Raw genomic sequence first — 15669 nt, 5'->3', positions numbered from 1 at the left:
GTCCAAACGCTTATTCACACCGGATCCCCTATCGTGGGAACGGAACCCTGGGGAGCTGGTGGCCATAGCTTGGTGGCGTCGTAAGGCCTTCCCGTGCGGAGGGCAGAGAGCCTTCCGGTCCCTGAACCTGGGGTTTGGCACAAGGCAGCCTTATTGTAATAAAAGTTTACTCTCTTATTTTCTTTCTTTTTTACTTCGTAGTACCAAGCAGCTTCGCCAGGACTTCCCCTCCCACCCAGCTCCCACACCCTGGAAGGGCCAGGCTGTCTCTGCCGATACTGGACCCGCCCTTTGAGGTTGGGAAGTTGGGGCATTAGGGAGCTTTCGAATGAACGCCTGCATCTGCAGGCGCGTGTCGGGCTGTGACCATGGGGGACGCGGCTCTGGCTCCTGGGGTCTGGGGCACGTCCTCTCCGGCTGCTTCAGAGACACAGCAACCAACCTTTCCAACCTCGCTCTTCCTCCACAAGCATGCTGTGCCCCCAGGGTCTCCCCGTGACCTTCTCCGTCTCCGCCCCCTGCATCCCGGCCCCTCCCACTTCCGCCGCCTAAACTCCGCCCCTCGCGGTTCGCTCCGCCACCCCACAGCTGACTTGGGGCCCTGCCCCCCCCGGCTGGCAGGCTTCCTCCCCTGGTCTCCCGTGGCCCCTCAGGCGCACGGGATCTCGGTTGGCTCGCACAGCGCTGTCCGCTGCCAGCGTGGTCTCCCCGGCCTGGGGCAGCGCCCCCCGGAGCCCTGCGCTGACCACCCCGGCCTTCACTTGAGTGTCAGCCCAGGCTTCATCTCCTTCCGACACTGCTGACGAGGTCCCGTCGTTTTAATTATTTATCGGTGTCGCTGTCTTGTCTGCTCCCTCCACCCACTGGACAGTGACCTTCGCGCGGCGGCTTCAGCACAGCGATGGCGGGGGAGGTGTTTGTCAAGTGAATATTGAATTCGGGCGTTTACGGTATGGCGGACAGCAGCCAGGGCCTCGGGGCTAAGACCTGCGTTAGGCCATTAGGGCGGTGGCTTTCACAGTTTTTCCTTCTTAGTGAAACCCTCTCAAAAAACAAGCAAGCAAGCTTAGTAGAATCCCATTCTATAAAATACAGCAGCAGAACTGTCTGTTGGACTCGGGGGGTGTGGCCAGACCCTCTGAGGATGCTTCTGCAGCCGGGGCCCAAGGACCCGGCGGCGGCCAGTGTCCACGGGGACTCGCGTGCAGTTTCTTTTGTCTTTCTCCAGAAGCGGCCATTTATTGCCTCTGATTAACAAAGACAAATCGTTTTGAAGTAGATTTTACACTCTGTTGCCATAAATTAATAAGCAGTACTTTGAAATATTTCTGATTATTGTTCTAACATAAAAACCAGGACCTTTTGAAATCAGAAATAATATCTGAGATGAAAGACATGCATTCTTTAATTGTTGCTTGTTTTCTGAATGGAGACGGCCTTTGATTTTATATCTACTCTCTGCCCTGCTTTTCTCCGTCTGCCCCTTTCCAACGAAGTACAACTTCAGCCAAGTGATAGGGCATCAGGAAGGGGGCTGGCAGGTTAGGAAGTGACAGGGAAGGCCGAGCGGTGGGGCTCCTTGTCACCTGGCAGCTGAGGAGCCCTGGCCACCGAGCCTGGGTGTCACCAGCCCGGGGCACTGACGTTGGCTCCGTAAACCCTGGGCCTTGCCTGAGCCGGCTCAGTCCTGGGGCGTAGTACTGGGAGGGGGGACGGGGGTCTGGTGGAGGCTCTGCGCTCGCTGGTTAGTTCCTTTGTAACTGGTAGCTGAGAGTTGGGCTGGCAGGTTAGGATCATTGGTAGTTACAGTCAACGTGGAGAGCAGCTGAGTATGTCGTGTCTCGCCAATGGTCCTTTAGTGACAAGGATTACGTCATAAACCTGGGCTGTGAGATGCAGCCAAACCGAAACCGGTTATAGGTGAGGTCAGCGCCCTAGGGCGTGCTCGGTACCCACCCGTGCGTGTCATTCGGACTCACGTCTGATATCAGTAACTGCTTCCTACCCAAGGCTTTCTTTTTTTCTTTTTCCCTTTTAAAAATTATTTTATTTTACTTTTTTCCAGCTTTATTGAGGTATAATTGATAAAAAAAATTGTGTTTAAGGTATATGATGTGATATTTTGGTATACATACACATTGTGGCATGATCACTACAATCAAGCTAATTAACACATCTGTCACCTCACATAGGCACCTTTTGTGTGTGTGGTGAGAACACTGAGATCGATTCTCTTCTCAAATGTCAAGTGTACAAAACACTATGATTATAGTCACCATGCTGTACTTACTCATCTCACAGCTGAGACTTTTCATACCTTGACCCACGTCTCCCCATGTCCCCCTCCCCCAAGTCCCTGGCAACCACCATTCTACTCCCTGCTTCTATGAATTTGACTATTTTAGATCCCACAAAGAAGTGAGATCATACAGTTTTTGTCTTTCTGTGTCTGGCTTATTTCATTTAGCATGTCCTCCAGATTCATCTATGGTGTTGCAAAGGCAGGATTTCCTTTTTTTTAAGACTGAATAATATTCCATTATATGTAACATATATATATATATATATATATATATATATATATATATATATATACACACCGTAATTTCCTTATCCGTTCCTCCATGGGCACTTAACTTGTTTCCATATCTTGACTATTGTGAATAATGCTGCAGTGAACTTGGTGATACATACATCTTTCGAGATCCTATTTCATCTGGATGGATAACCAGGAATGGAGTTTCAGGATCATATGGTAGTTCTAGTTTTAATTTTTTTGAGGACCCTCCATACTGTTTTCCACAGCAGCTACAGCAATTCACATTCCCACCAACAGTGTAGGAGGGTTTCCTTTTCTCCACACCCTCTCCAGCACTTATCTCTTGTCTCTTTGATAATAGACAAGACTGTCGACTAATGGGTGTGAGGTGGTATCTCATTGTGGTTTTGGTTTGCATTTCCTTGAGATCAGTGATGTTGAGCATTTTTTCACGTACCTGTTGGCCATTTGTATGTCTTCTGTGTCAAAGTATATATTCACCTCCGGTCTTTTGCCAATTTTTTAACCTGGTTATTTGGGTTTTTGTTATTGAGTTGTATGAGCTCCTTGTATATTATGTTTATTAATCCTTTATCAGATGGGTTTGCAAATCTTCGGAAGGAATTCTGACCACGTGGCCACCATTAAGCAGTTCAGACCCTCGGCTTCTTTACTCTCACTCACCAGGGAGGTTTCTAAGAGCCCAGGAGTGTTCTCTTGTGCTTCTTTGAGAAAGTCAGTCAGTTAATACTCAAAGGCAATTTAGTTGTAAAAGGTTTTTCTCTATGTTATTAATTTGATTTTTCAGACATATCTTGCCTCTTTTTTTACTTTTTATTCATTTTGTAATAGTATTGATTTTGTCCTCAATTTGTTTCATCAACTATGCTTTCTCCCCTTTCTCTCATAGAACATGAAGAATTTCTAAAGTTTTTTAGGCTGTGTTTTCTTCCAGACCAGACTTTGTGTTTGCTTTTTGCATATTCTATACCTTCTTTCCTCCGTCCGCCCACTCATCTACACATCCATCTACCTACCCATCCATCCATCCATCCATCCACCCACCCACCCACCCATTTACCCATCTATCACGTCATCCTCCCATCTATGGATGTCAGCAGTCCCCATGGCCCTTATCACTGTGCTTTCTGGCGCTGACATTCTTGAGCCCAGAGAGACCACAGTGCTGAGCTCCCAGGTCCTTCCTGCCTGAGCTGACACCCTCAGTACTAGTTGGGCTCTACCCACAAGGGTGTATCCTTGACTTTCCCTATTTTGTTGGTGCAGCTTCCTTCCCCAGGACACCTGCTGGGGACTCAGGGATGGGTCAGACTCAGAACCTGTCAAAACCTTTTTATTTTTTCTCTTTTCTTGGCTTTTTTTCTTTCTCTTTTCTCTTTTTCTTGTTTGAAGCTTATGGCATCAGACTGTGCCATCTTTTTTGGTTGCTTTTGCTAAGTTTGTGGCTGATTTTTAATCCCGCCGCTCCGCCCCCGCCTGTGCTGGACGTGGGGAAAGGAGAGGCTGTGGCTCTTCTTCACTTTGCCCATACTTACCTGGGGAGCTGCCGTGTGCTGGTTTGTCTTGTCTTGTTTTGAAATAACTTTCAGTAGGAAACGAAAGAGGAAAGTAGGTTGTCACAGACTAGAGCTTCCAGTCGTCTCCGCCCGCTCCTCCAGGTGCTGGGTGATGAGTGGTCTCAGGCCCAGCAGATCGCTTTCCAGGGCCCACCAGGGCTCTTCTCCCAAAAGTTTGTACACACCTGGCCAGGGCTGAACATAGCTCAGTGGGCATGGCTGCGGGGCCGCGTCTTCCCGGTTCCGCCCGCTCCGTGACCCTGCTGGACACCCGGGGAGCCATGGTGAGCACAATCTGGGTCAGCTCCAGCCGAGGGTCCTCATTCCCCACCTCCAGCCTTGGGACCCCTCCCGCCTCTCGCCTAAGTCCAACCCTCAGCCCTCCATCCAGGTCTGCCTCTCGGCTCTGTTTCCCTCGCGCTTTACGTTCACAGTAAACTTTGGTTTCCAGAAGTGACTCTTACTGCTTCAGGTGTTTGGGGTTTAGAGAGTCTCTCCTTTAACACCATCCTGTGTGAGAGAATACATCAAGGCACAGAAAAACTCCTGTTGCTTTGGTCATTCTCTGGAAAGAGCTGACTCCCCCGGGCAGCTCCTTGGCTAGCCGCCCGCCCCCAGTCCGCTCACACCGTGCGCTCCGCGGCCACGGAGGGAAGCTCACAGGCCGCCGTCCTCTCTGTCTGTGCCTTGTGTTTTCTCGAGGCCTGACGGCACCTTCTCTGCCCGCCTGGTGGGGTCGCGGTGCGGGAGTGGGCACTGCGCGTCAGGCCGCTTCCGGGGCTCTTACAGCAGCTGCCTGGCGGTGAGGGTTACGTGCCTGTTAATTGAGGGAGTTAAACTGCACCCTTCTTTAAAATACTAGGTATTGGGTCTTCCCTGGCGGTCCAGTGGTTAAGACTTCGCCTTCCAATGCAGGGGGTGTGGGTTTGATGCCTGGTCGGGGAGCTAAGATCCCACGTGCCTCGCGGCCAAAAAACCAAAACATAGAACAGAAGCGATATTGTAACAAATTCAATAAAGACTTTAAAATTGGTCCACATCAAAAAAAAAAATCTTTAAAAATAAAATATTAGGTACTATAATCTCTAGTATTTTTGGCAATGAATTTGCATCCTGTAAAATTACGAAAGAGAAGGAGAAATGTAAAGGTTTGAGTGGTGTCATGGGTATTTGTACAGAATTCTGGTGAAGTCATATTTTCCTCATCAGAAAAACAGTGCAGCCTAATTGCACATTTTCAAAAATGTTTGCTAACTAGTAAAGATGGAATGTTAATTTGTAATTTGCTGTGTGAGAGGGGTTGTTTTAACCAGAAGTCTTTGTTTTGGTTTAATATATTATAACATTCCTTATGGTTTGCTTTGAACCTAAAAATTATACCCAGAGTTACATAGTGTGTTTATAGGGTACGAAGTACTAAGTATTTTGTAAACACTAGTCAGACATGGATTTTAGTTTTTGGAAGGATGGAGACTTGATTTCTGCCAAGATTCTTTCCAATGTGCTGATTTCTTTCCAGTTCTACAAGATATTTGGAGAGAGGTTTTATTAGTAATTATTTATACTGTGAAATTTTTTTCAAGCAAACAGAAGTTCAAAAGTAATAAACCAGTGACCATATACCTTCCTTCTAGAAGTCATGCCGGCTAACATATTTGCCTGAGGCCTTTCTTCCAAAGCACTACAGTCACTGTGGAGGTCCCCTTTGTGACCCTCCTGTGTCCGTTCCTCATCCTCCCCCCAGAGGCCCTACCTGGAAGCAGGTGTGTATCCTTCCACTCCAAGGGGATGGATTAGTTTGCTTCTTGGGGGGGAAGTGTCTCTTAGGAAGCCGTAGCATGAAGAGCAGTGTAAGGACTGGTCTAGTAAGCTGTGTGTCCCGTCAGGAGAGCAGTCACCCTGAGGCAGCTCCCACCAGAGCCCATGTTCTGCCCCTTACACGTGTGTTCACTCGTGATTTGTGCCCTTTTTTGGTATGTATTACACTTGAATGAAGAGTTTACTATAATAATTAATATTGTTTTAAATGCTTGAAGCTTTTTACCTAAGGACTTGCCAAATGGTTTGAAAATTTTATTAGATTCACTCTCAGGAGAATATGTATAAAGTTGCTCAGAGAAAGTATTACATAGATTGGGTTGAAAATCTGATTGGCCAAAATAATTTAGGGGAAAGGTCTAGAAGTCGACCTTGAGGTTGGGGAGGGCTCAGTGGCTTTTTGCAAGAGCTCTACCTAAGCAGCTTTTATGCAGATTAGGAAAACTAAGACGAGAAAGTAGATGCCTTTGGGCCTGCCTTCTCAGCTTATAAGATTTTCTCTTTTGCTGATTTTCAGCAACTTAATTATGATGAGTCTTGGGTTGGTTTTGTTGTATATCTGCCGTTTGGGGTGTGTTGAGTGTCAGATATTGTTTACCCCTCTCCCGCTTTGGGGACTTGGGTTTTTCCTACAGGCCATTGAGACTTGTTCATTTTCAGTCTTTTTTTTTTTTTTTTCCTCCATATGCTTCATGTTTCATAGTTTCTTTTGTTCTGTGTTTAAGTTCACTGATCCATTCTTCTACAGTGTTTAATATGCTGTTAATTCCATCCTGTGGACTATTCATTTCAGAGGTTTATTTTTCATCTCTAGAAGTTCCTCTTGGATCTTTTAGAACCCTTCACTTCTCTCCTCATATGTTCACGCTTTCCTTTAAACTCTAGAGCGTGTTTAAAACATCTTTAAGTGTCTTCAAGTCTCTGTCTGCTGACTTATCCTTGCTGTCACTCCTGGGTCTGTTCTACTGCCTAATTTTTCTCCTGGTCGTGGGTCACATTTCTGCATCTTCACATGTCTAGTGATTTTCGACTGGGTGCAGGATTTTGTTGTCTTCCCTTGAAGAGTATAGGGGTTCGTTTTAACTGGCAGTTAAGCTACTTGGGGCTTGGCTTGGCCCCTTTGAGGCTTGTTTTTAGGCTTTTTTTTCCTAGGGCAAATCTAAAGTAGCTTTCACTGTAAGCTAGTTTAGCCCCACTACTTAAGCCTGACACATGTCGGGTCTCCTTTGAAGGCCAGGCGTTCAACCAGAGCTAGTGGGGACTAAGAAATTTCACAACCCTGTGTGAGTTCTGGGAATGTTCATCCTGCAGCTCCCAGCTATTCTTTGCCTGGCCTCATGGGTTTCACCCCGTGTGCACACAGCTTAGAATTCAGCAGCAGACTCCAGGGTTCTCTTTTGAGATTTCTGGAGCTCTTTCTTCAATAGCTTTCCTCCCAGCACCTGCAAATTCCAGCCTGGCCTGGCCTAATTCTAATCTCTGTCTCTTCAACTCAGTGCTCATGCAAGACTTCTGCCCATTTTCCTGCTAGATCATCTACCTTTCCTTATTGGTATGTAGGAAATTTGAAAAATAGATCCTGGAAATGATTCTTACATTGGATTTATGTATTCAGGTGAGCTCCCCCCACAGCTTACCTGTTCATTCTCTTCGTGGTCTCTTTTTTTTTTTAAATTAATTTATTTTATTTATTTTTGGCTGCGTTGGGTCTTCGTTGCTGTGTGCAGGCTTTCTCTAGTTGCGACAAGCAGGGGCTACTCTTCATTGAGGTGCTCAGGCTTCTCACTGTGGTGGCTTCTCTTGTTGCGGAGCACGGGCTCTAAGTGCACGGGCTTCAGTAGTTGTGGCACGTGGGCTCAGCAGTTGTGGCTCGCGAGCTCTAGAGCGCAGGCTCAGTAGTTGTGGCGCACGGGCTTAGTTGCTCCGTGGCATGTGGGATCTTCCTGGACCAGGGCTTGAACCCATGTCCCCTGCATTGGCAGGCGGATTCTTAGCCACCGCGCCACCAGGGAAGTCCCTCTTCGTGGTCTCTTTTGGTGACCAAAAGTTTTTAATCTTTCTATCATTCAATTTATCATTTTCCCTTTCTGTGATGCTTTTTATGTCCTTTTAGAGCAGGCATTGCCCTTCCCAAGGTCGTGAAGGTGAAGCCATCATTGTTTTATCTTTTGCATTGAAAGCTCTGATTATCTGGAGCTGATATTTGTGTATGATGTGAGTTAGGGGACAAGATTCATTTTTCCCCGCTGGGACCCAGTTGATCCAGCTCCATTTATTGAAAAGGCGATCCTCTCCCCACTGAAAGGAAGCAGCACCTTTATCAGGTAATCGTATATTTGTGGGTCTGTTTCTGGCTTCCAGCTTCTGTTCCATTGGTCTCTTTGTCATTGGATCAGCACCTTGTGTCGTCATTACTGTCGTTCTGTCGTGCGTTCAGAGATCTGGTTGTGTAGTCTCAGGATGGCTTTGCTTGTTCCAGCCTTTTGCATTTTCTTATACATTTTGGAGCTAATTTGTGAGTTACTGCCAGTTTTCCAGAGTCTCCTTTGCTTCTTTCTGTCTGAGCTGGTGGAGATACAGCACTTTTGGAATTTGTGTATGATGCTTTCACTGGAGATGTAGCACAAGCCACACAGCCACTGATATTAGGGCAGTTGGGTTTTCCATTGTTTTGTGACTGTACGTTTGTGGTCTTCCTTATGTAGCCGCTTACTGTCTTGCTCTTTAAAAATCTTCAGGCCATTCCCCCAGGAATAAATACTAAATCTGGCTTTGTTTGCCTTTTAAAAAACTTTCTTTTAGAGGACTGACCTCTATCAGTATCTAAAACCAGCATTAATCGAGAGTAATTCAGGCCAACGTGTCACCCTCAAACAGATGCCGTTGTTCAGAGAAGGGAGGGAAAGTCTTGTAACGTACAAGACTTTGCAGGGACTTGCGTGTAGGGTGACCCGAGCATCCGAGAGAGGCTGGTGGACAGGCCGTGCTTGCCTCTGGGAGACGGTGGATTGTCGCGGGATGTGCTGCCGCTGGTGGTGGGAGAGATGGAGCCGGGCGGCAGGGCCTGGTCCAGCCAGAGGCCCGCGAGTCCCGCGGAGCTGAGCCCTGAGATGAGAGCAGAGGCTCTCCCTCATGTGAGTTTGGGGAGATGGGAGGGGCCAGGAAAAAGCCGAGAAGGAGCAGCTGGGGTGGTGGAAACCTGAGAGAGGATGACGCTGTGTCTGTGAGGAGAGCACAGGGTGAGGAGAGCTCCACTGGGGGACGGTCACGGTGTCGGGGGGGGGGGGGGGTGGGGGAAGGAGCAGGGTCGGGAGAAACAGGTAACAGGGCGGTAACAAGAGCTCTGCTTTGGACCTGTGACTTCTGAGATACTTAGCAATTTCCAGGTGGAGATGTGGTGTAGACAGTTGGGTAACTGAGTATGGATGCCAAAAATGGTTGGGCCTGGAAGCTTAAGCTTAAGGGTCATCAATCCACCAGTGGAATTTAGTGCCTTGGTAAGCTTGAGAAATTAGAGATCATGCAGAAAAGAGGAGTCTCAAACCTATGGGATAAGTGGGAACCGGAAGACGGCCGGGGACGTGAGAGGTGATAAGACACACGAGTCAGAGCATGGACTGGGTTAAACCCTGAGTCTGCCACCAGCTGGCCACCTCAGTTCTCTGTCTGTAAGATGGGTACCAGGACCCATCTTACAGAGTTACTGTGAGAATGACAGGAACTGATATCTGTGAGGCATTTAGAACAGTACGTGGCACATAATGAAGAGCTACGCAAATGATAGCTGCCATTATTATTGTCAATATCACTGTTGCTGTTTTAACTGCATTTCCAATATAAGTGGTACTAGGAGTGGATAAAATTGCCTAGAAGAACTACGTAGAGAAAAGAGCCTAGGACAGGCCCTGAAGAAGATTATAAGATCAGTGGAAGAGAAAGGGCATCAAAGGAGAAAACTCTCCATTTAGATTGTTTAAAATTCAATTTTAAAACAAAAGGACACAGGAAGATTGAAAAAATTAAATGAAATTAATTATTTCCTTAGGTAGGTACTAAGGAAAAAGAAAATTGGTATGGCAATATTAACACCAGACAAAATAATTCAAGTGATAAAAACAATAAAAAACGAAGAAAGCAGGCAGTGTGCACCAAAAATAGAGTCTCTCACTTGTAAACAAAGTTAGATGAACTACAGTAAAAGTGGACAAGTATTCTTAGGGGAAGACTATAATATACCTTTTTCAGAAACTAAGAAATCAAGCTGATAAGAAATAGAGTAAGATCACAGAATGTTTGAATTATAAAACAGACAACTTAAATTTTATATATGTAAAATTTTACATCCAATAGAGAATACACTTTTTTCCCAAAGATACATGAAGTATTTACCAATGTTGACAATATTCTATTCCAGAAATGCAGTTGCTACAAATTAAAAATATATTTATAGCATACAGATCACATCTACTGTCTGCAATGTAATTAAATAGAAGTCAATTACAAAAAGACAATACAAAATAATCTGTACATTTGAAAGTTTAAAACTATATTTCTAAATAATCCATGGGTCAAGGAGAAAATTAAGATGGAAATTATAATACAGTTTAGAACTGTTCAGTAATTATAGTGCTACATATTAACACCAGTGGGATATAGTCAAAGTGGTTTTCAGAGAAAAATTTGTAGTATATTATAAAAAAGAAAAGTTGGGAAATACAGGAAATAAGCTTTCAAAATAAAGTAGGGAAAAACATAAAGTAGAAATTAACAAAGTGGAAAACAAAACAAACAGTATATAACTGATTAATAAAACAAAAAACTAAGTCTTCAGTAGGTATGATCAAGAAAAAGAGGGAAAAAACATTAAGAATGAAGAAGAAAGAAGACAAAGATAACTTCAAAGATAACAGAGAGCTAAAGTTATAAGAAAATTCTATGAATAACTTTATACTAATGCATCTGATTACCAGGTCAATTGGACAACGTTTAGGAAAATATGGTTGGCCTAAGAAGAAAAGGAAACTTTGGTTAGATAAATCAACATAAGCAAAAATGATTTGGAAGTCAAAGATCTACACTGCAAAAGGCAACATGCCCAAACCAATTTATTGGTGAGTATATCAATCAGCTTGGGATAAATGATGTTGAAAATAACAAATAACTCCAAAATCACAGTGGCTCTAAGAAAGCAAAATTTCTTTTTTACTTACATTATACGCCCACTGCAGTTTGGCCTTGTTTTGCTTTGAGTGTTTTCGCTGTTGCAGCAGTTCCTCTATGGGACACTGTGAGTCTTGTGGCAGAGCTGGGCAGTGCTTCCTTCCCAAGCACTACGTGCTACGCTCTCTCACATCACAAGGCCAAGCCTGACACTGAGGTGGGGGGCATGGGTAACCCTTCCACAAACAGGGGCAGCAAATATTTTGGACTTAACATGGTCTACCACACAGGGTATAGAAGATGGGCAGCTACCCTACCCTGCTCATATCAAGCCAGTATAACCTTGATACCAAAACTGGACAAGGATGGCACAAAATTGAATTATTGGCCAATTTAACTTAGTGAACAAATATGGAAACTTCCTAAATAAAATTTTAGCAAATTGAATCCAGCAGTGTTTTCATTTTTTAAATGCATCCTTATGAAGTGAGGTTTATTCAAGGAATGCAAGGATAGTTTAACATTAGAGAATTTTCCACTCAAGTCACCATTTATTCATTCGACAGTTATTTTTAGAACTCCTACTTTCTTCTAAAAACTGTTGCAGGCACTGGGGATACATTGGTGAACAAAACGAAGTCTCTGCCTTCATGGCGCTTACACTTCAATAAAGGAATATCACGGTCACATAAGCAGATTGTTTTATATTAATAGATTAAAGGGGTAAAACTGTATGATTATCACAGTAGAGGCAAAGGAGTATCTAATAAAATTAAGTCCCCATTCCTTTTTTTTTTTAAGTTGAAGTATAGTTGATGTACAATATTATATAAGTTACAAGTGTGCAATATAGTGGTTCATAGTTTTTAAAGGTTGTACACCATTTATAGTTGTTACAAAACATTGGCTATATTACCTGTGTTGTACATTATATCCTGTAGCTTATTTTATACACAGTAGTTTGTACCTCTTAATCCCCTACCCCTATATTGCACCCCCCTTCCCTCTCCTCACTGGTAACCACTAGTTTGTTTTCTATATCTGTGAGTCTCCTTCTACCCATTTCATTTTTTTAAAGTTATACTTAATAGTTAAACATTAGACCCAGGAATAAGACAAAGATGTTTCATATCTTAGCAACTATTTAACATTATATTGGAGATTCTGGCCAACACTATAAGGCAAGAAAAAGAAATTTTAAAACTTGTAAAGGAAGAAACGAAATAATCATTATTTACAAATGACATTCTCATCTAACTAGAAAACCCACAGCATATCAGTCACATGGCCAGGCCTGACTTTGAGAGCTAATGGAGTTCAGGAAGATGAAAAGTAGTAGCTTTCCTAAACAATATACATTGTTTTGATAGGAACATATATATGTTCGTAAAAGCATAACAAAAAATTTGGATCAACACCAAATTAATAAGATGGGTTTCCTCTAGGGAGGGGAGATAGGACTAGAATTTTAGGTAATGATCAATAAGGGATTTTATTTTTTATGTTTAAAATTTTTAAGTAGAAAATATTTTATGAATTGTGCATTAAAACTGCAAGATGTTTATAATTTGAAGTTATATGCCTTTCAGCCTGTGCCATCTCATTAGCTTGTATTTGGAACACGTGATCTATTTATCCAACCAGTATTATTGAATGCCTACTATGTGCCTGGTACTACTTGTCACAATACTCTTATGATGCCAGTATACAGTTACTACTGTGGCTTTATAGAAAGGTGAAGTGACTTGGTGAGGAGTGGAGTTCTCACAGCATCCCTGTGACATTAGTACATGGTTGTTACTGCAGCATTACAGAAGGGGGAGGGCAGTGTGACTCCAGAACCCACACTGTGAACCACCACACCTGTGCCAGGTAGAGCTGGGCTGGAGACTGGCTCCCAGGACAGAGCTTGCCACAGAGTAGACCTTCCACAGATGTATGTTGAGAAATGAGGAGGAGGGGGTGGCCCCATTTACTTCTTACTCATCTTAACGGCCCATCCAGTTTTAGGAAGAGAACATGGAGGACGGTTGGGTTCCCCCGGGTAGTGGAGCCCTGATCTTCTTCTTCTTCCATAGAAGCGTCAGGCTCGGCAGGTCCTCAGGGCAGGCGGGGGGAGAGAGGGCACACCTTTATTTTTATTTATTTTTTGCACCATGTAATTTTTTTTCAGTCTGAAACTATATCAGACTTTCAAAAATTGCAGCTGTAGGACAAAGAACTTTTCCTGTACCATTTGAAAGTAAGTTGCTGATATGATACCCTTACCATCTTGAATACTTTAGAGTGAATTTCTTACAAATGAATACATTTTCCTGCATAACCAAAATACAACCATCAAAATTAGGAAATTAACACCAATACTTTGCTACCATCTTATCCTCACACTCTGTTCATTTCACCAATTCATAGTAAATGTCATCTTTATGGTAAAAGGATCCAGTTCAGAATTACATTTGGCTTTTAGTTGTCATGGTTCTTTTATCTCCTTCAATGGAACAGTTCCTCCTTCTTCGCTTGTTTTTCACATTCATGCCGCTTTTGAAGATTGCAGACCCCTTAGTTTGTCGATGCTACCTCAGTTTGGGTCACCTCCACCTTAAGCTCCACCCACTGGAGACATCCAGACCAGGGGTGGGGCTTCGGGAGCCCCACCACCCAGCACCGCCTCCTGCAGGAGAAGGGGCAGGAGAGCTGCCTGCCTTCTTTGGGGGTGAGGTGGGGACGGGGTGAGGACCCCTCATGGAACAGGAGCCAGCCTGGTGACCAGATTTTTGGAGCCCAGTCTGGGACAAATGACTTTCTGAATTTGATTGCTTTATTTGGAAGTCACATAAAAGACACAGGTATTATATTTGTTTAGTTTTGCACCTGACATACTATCTTCATTATTAAAATTATGTGAAATCATAACTGTTCCAGAATCCCAGGCTATGGATGCCATAGCCAAAAAGTACAGTTTATACCTGCCATAAAAGTAAGTCTTTCCTGTGTCTCAGTATTACCTCTTTTCCACTGGCAGGAGTGGCCTCTCAGTACCATCCCTGATGAAGGCGGTGCCTGCCCCATGCGTCCTTGATGATCTTACCCCCTTGATCCTTCTCCTTCTCTGATGGCCAGCCCACTAGCCCCCTGTCCTGTTGGGGACGGTGCCCGTTGCCTGGCCCCCCACCTACACGGTCTCAGTGCAGGCCCGGCGCCTGCAGCTGTGCCTTTAGTCTCCTGTGCCTCGGCTGCAGGCAGGGGTGAGCACCAGTTTTGAGTCTTCCTTGTGGAGGCCCCCATTTGGGGTCCTTGGGCTTCTGCACTGAGCAGTGGCCTCCAGACAGGGTCAGGCCACAGCTGGAGGGTTTACACTTCACGTGTGGTTCTTGGCCCCAGAATAAAGCGAGGTCTTCACAGAGTGTATGTATTTTATTCACTGAGATGAAATACACTAATTTCACTAAGGAATTAGTAAGTGAATAATGTGAATTTTTTTCATTCAAATCAGCATAATAAATGAATTTGATTAGGGCTAATCTTTGAAAAGTGTCCCGTGTCCCTTTTTGCTGAGTCCTGGAGGCCCCCTGTGGTCAGATGCCGGCTAGTGGGCAGCCCACGTGTGGTCACGGTTGCTAGCGCTGCGCCTTGAATCCTGAGCACTCTTGCGACAAGTGACACGTCCCCTTTGCGTGTCGCGTTACTTCCCACGCTGACCCTTTTTGGCTACGGTTCTGCCCACTCACACGGCCTCGTGAGCTCTCCCAGCATCTCACCCCCATCTGCTTGGCATTTCAGTCTCCAGAAGGACTTGTGTCATTTCAGACACAGAAAGTTTGTTCTGCTTTGCTCTGCCAGAACAGTTATAAATCGACTCTTCTGGTAGTGACTCCAGGAAAGACTCAGCATTTAGGTTTCTGGTGTTTGGGCCCACATTTCCTGTGGCCCTGGGACGTATACGGAAGGATACTGTACACTGAGTGCGGCCCTGTAGATCTGTGAGGCGTTTGCCTGCTCTCCAGGGCTGTGACATCTGTCCAGGAGCTCATGAACGGTGACACTGGGAGTGTCCCTTGGAGCACATGGATGCTGTCTCAGCACCTTCACCAGCTAATCTCAGGCTGGTCATAGGAGGGCTTCACACGTCAGCAACTTCCTTTGTAAAATGGGCTGATGGATCAATAGTTTGCAGACTCCGTGCTGAGGAGGTGCTGTCAGTCTCCATAGACATTTCATTCTCATCGGCAGAAGGGCTGTGTAAATAGTGGCAGATCTTTCATGAAGGAGGTGCTGGGCTGCCTGCCCGAGGCTGCACCAGGTCAAGCAGAGCACGGCCGAGGTCTGTCCCACCTGTTCTTGTCTGTGTCTTCTTCCTTCCCAGGGGCCCAGCCCACACACGGGGATTCCATATGCGATTGCTTTGAGGAAAAAAAAAAAGGGCCTGCTGCTTTCAATTTGTAAAACATGCCAGGGCTGCAGCTGGGGAGTGAAGTGAATACTCTTAGGGAGCCTGCTGTGCGGTGTGGGCAGGATGGCAGACTTGGACGTGCAGCTGAGCGGGGTAGGGCGGGGTGGGGGGAGGGCCGGGCAGCC

The 15669-nt window shown here is 45.1% G+C and overlaps 1 protein-coding gene across 9 annotated transcripts in view; it reads left to right on the top strand.

The window, feature by feature from the left end:
* Nucleotides 1–15669, top strand: part of RGS12 (regulator of G protein signaling 12) — a 123074-nt gene that overhangs the window by 74427 nt on the left and 32978 nt on the right. The gene's annotated exons all lie outside the window — the stretch shown is intronic.

Source organism: Balaenoptera acutorostrata, chromosome 5, assembly GCF_949987535.1.
Source record: "Balaenoptera acutorostrata chromosome 5, mBalAcu1.1, whole genome shotgun sequence".
Lineage (NCBI taxonomy): Eukaryota > Metazoa > Chordata > Mammalia > Artiodactyla > Balaenopteridae > Balaenoptera > Balaenoptera acutorostrata.
Note: the sequence above shows the minus strand (reverse complement) of the source record. Positions and strands in the feature narration are given on the sequence as shown.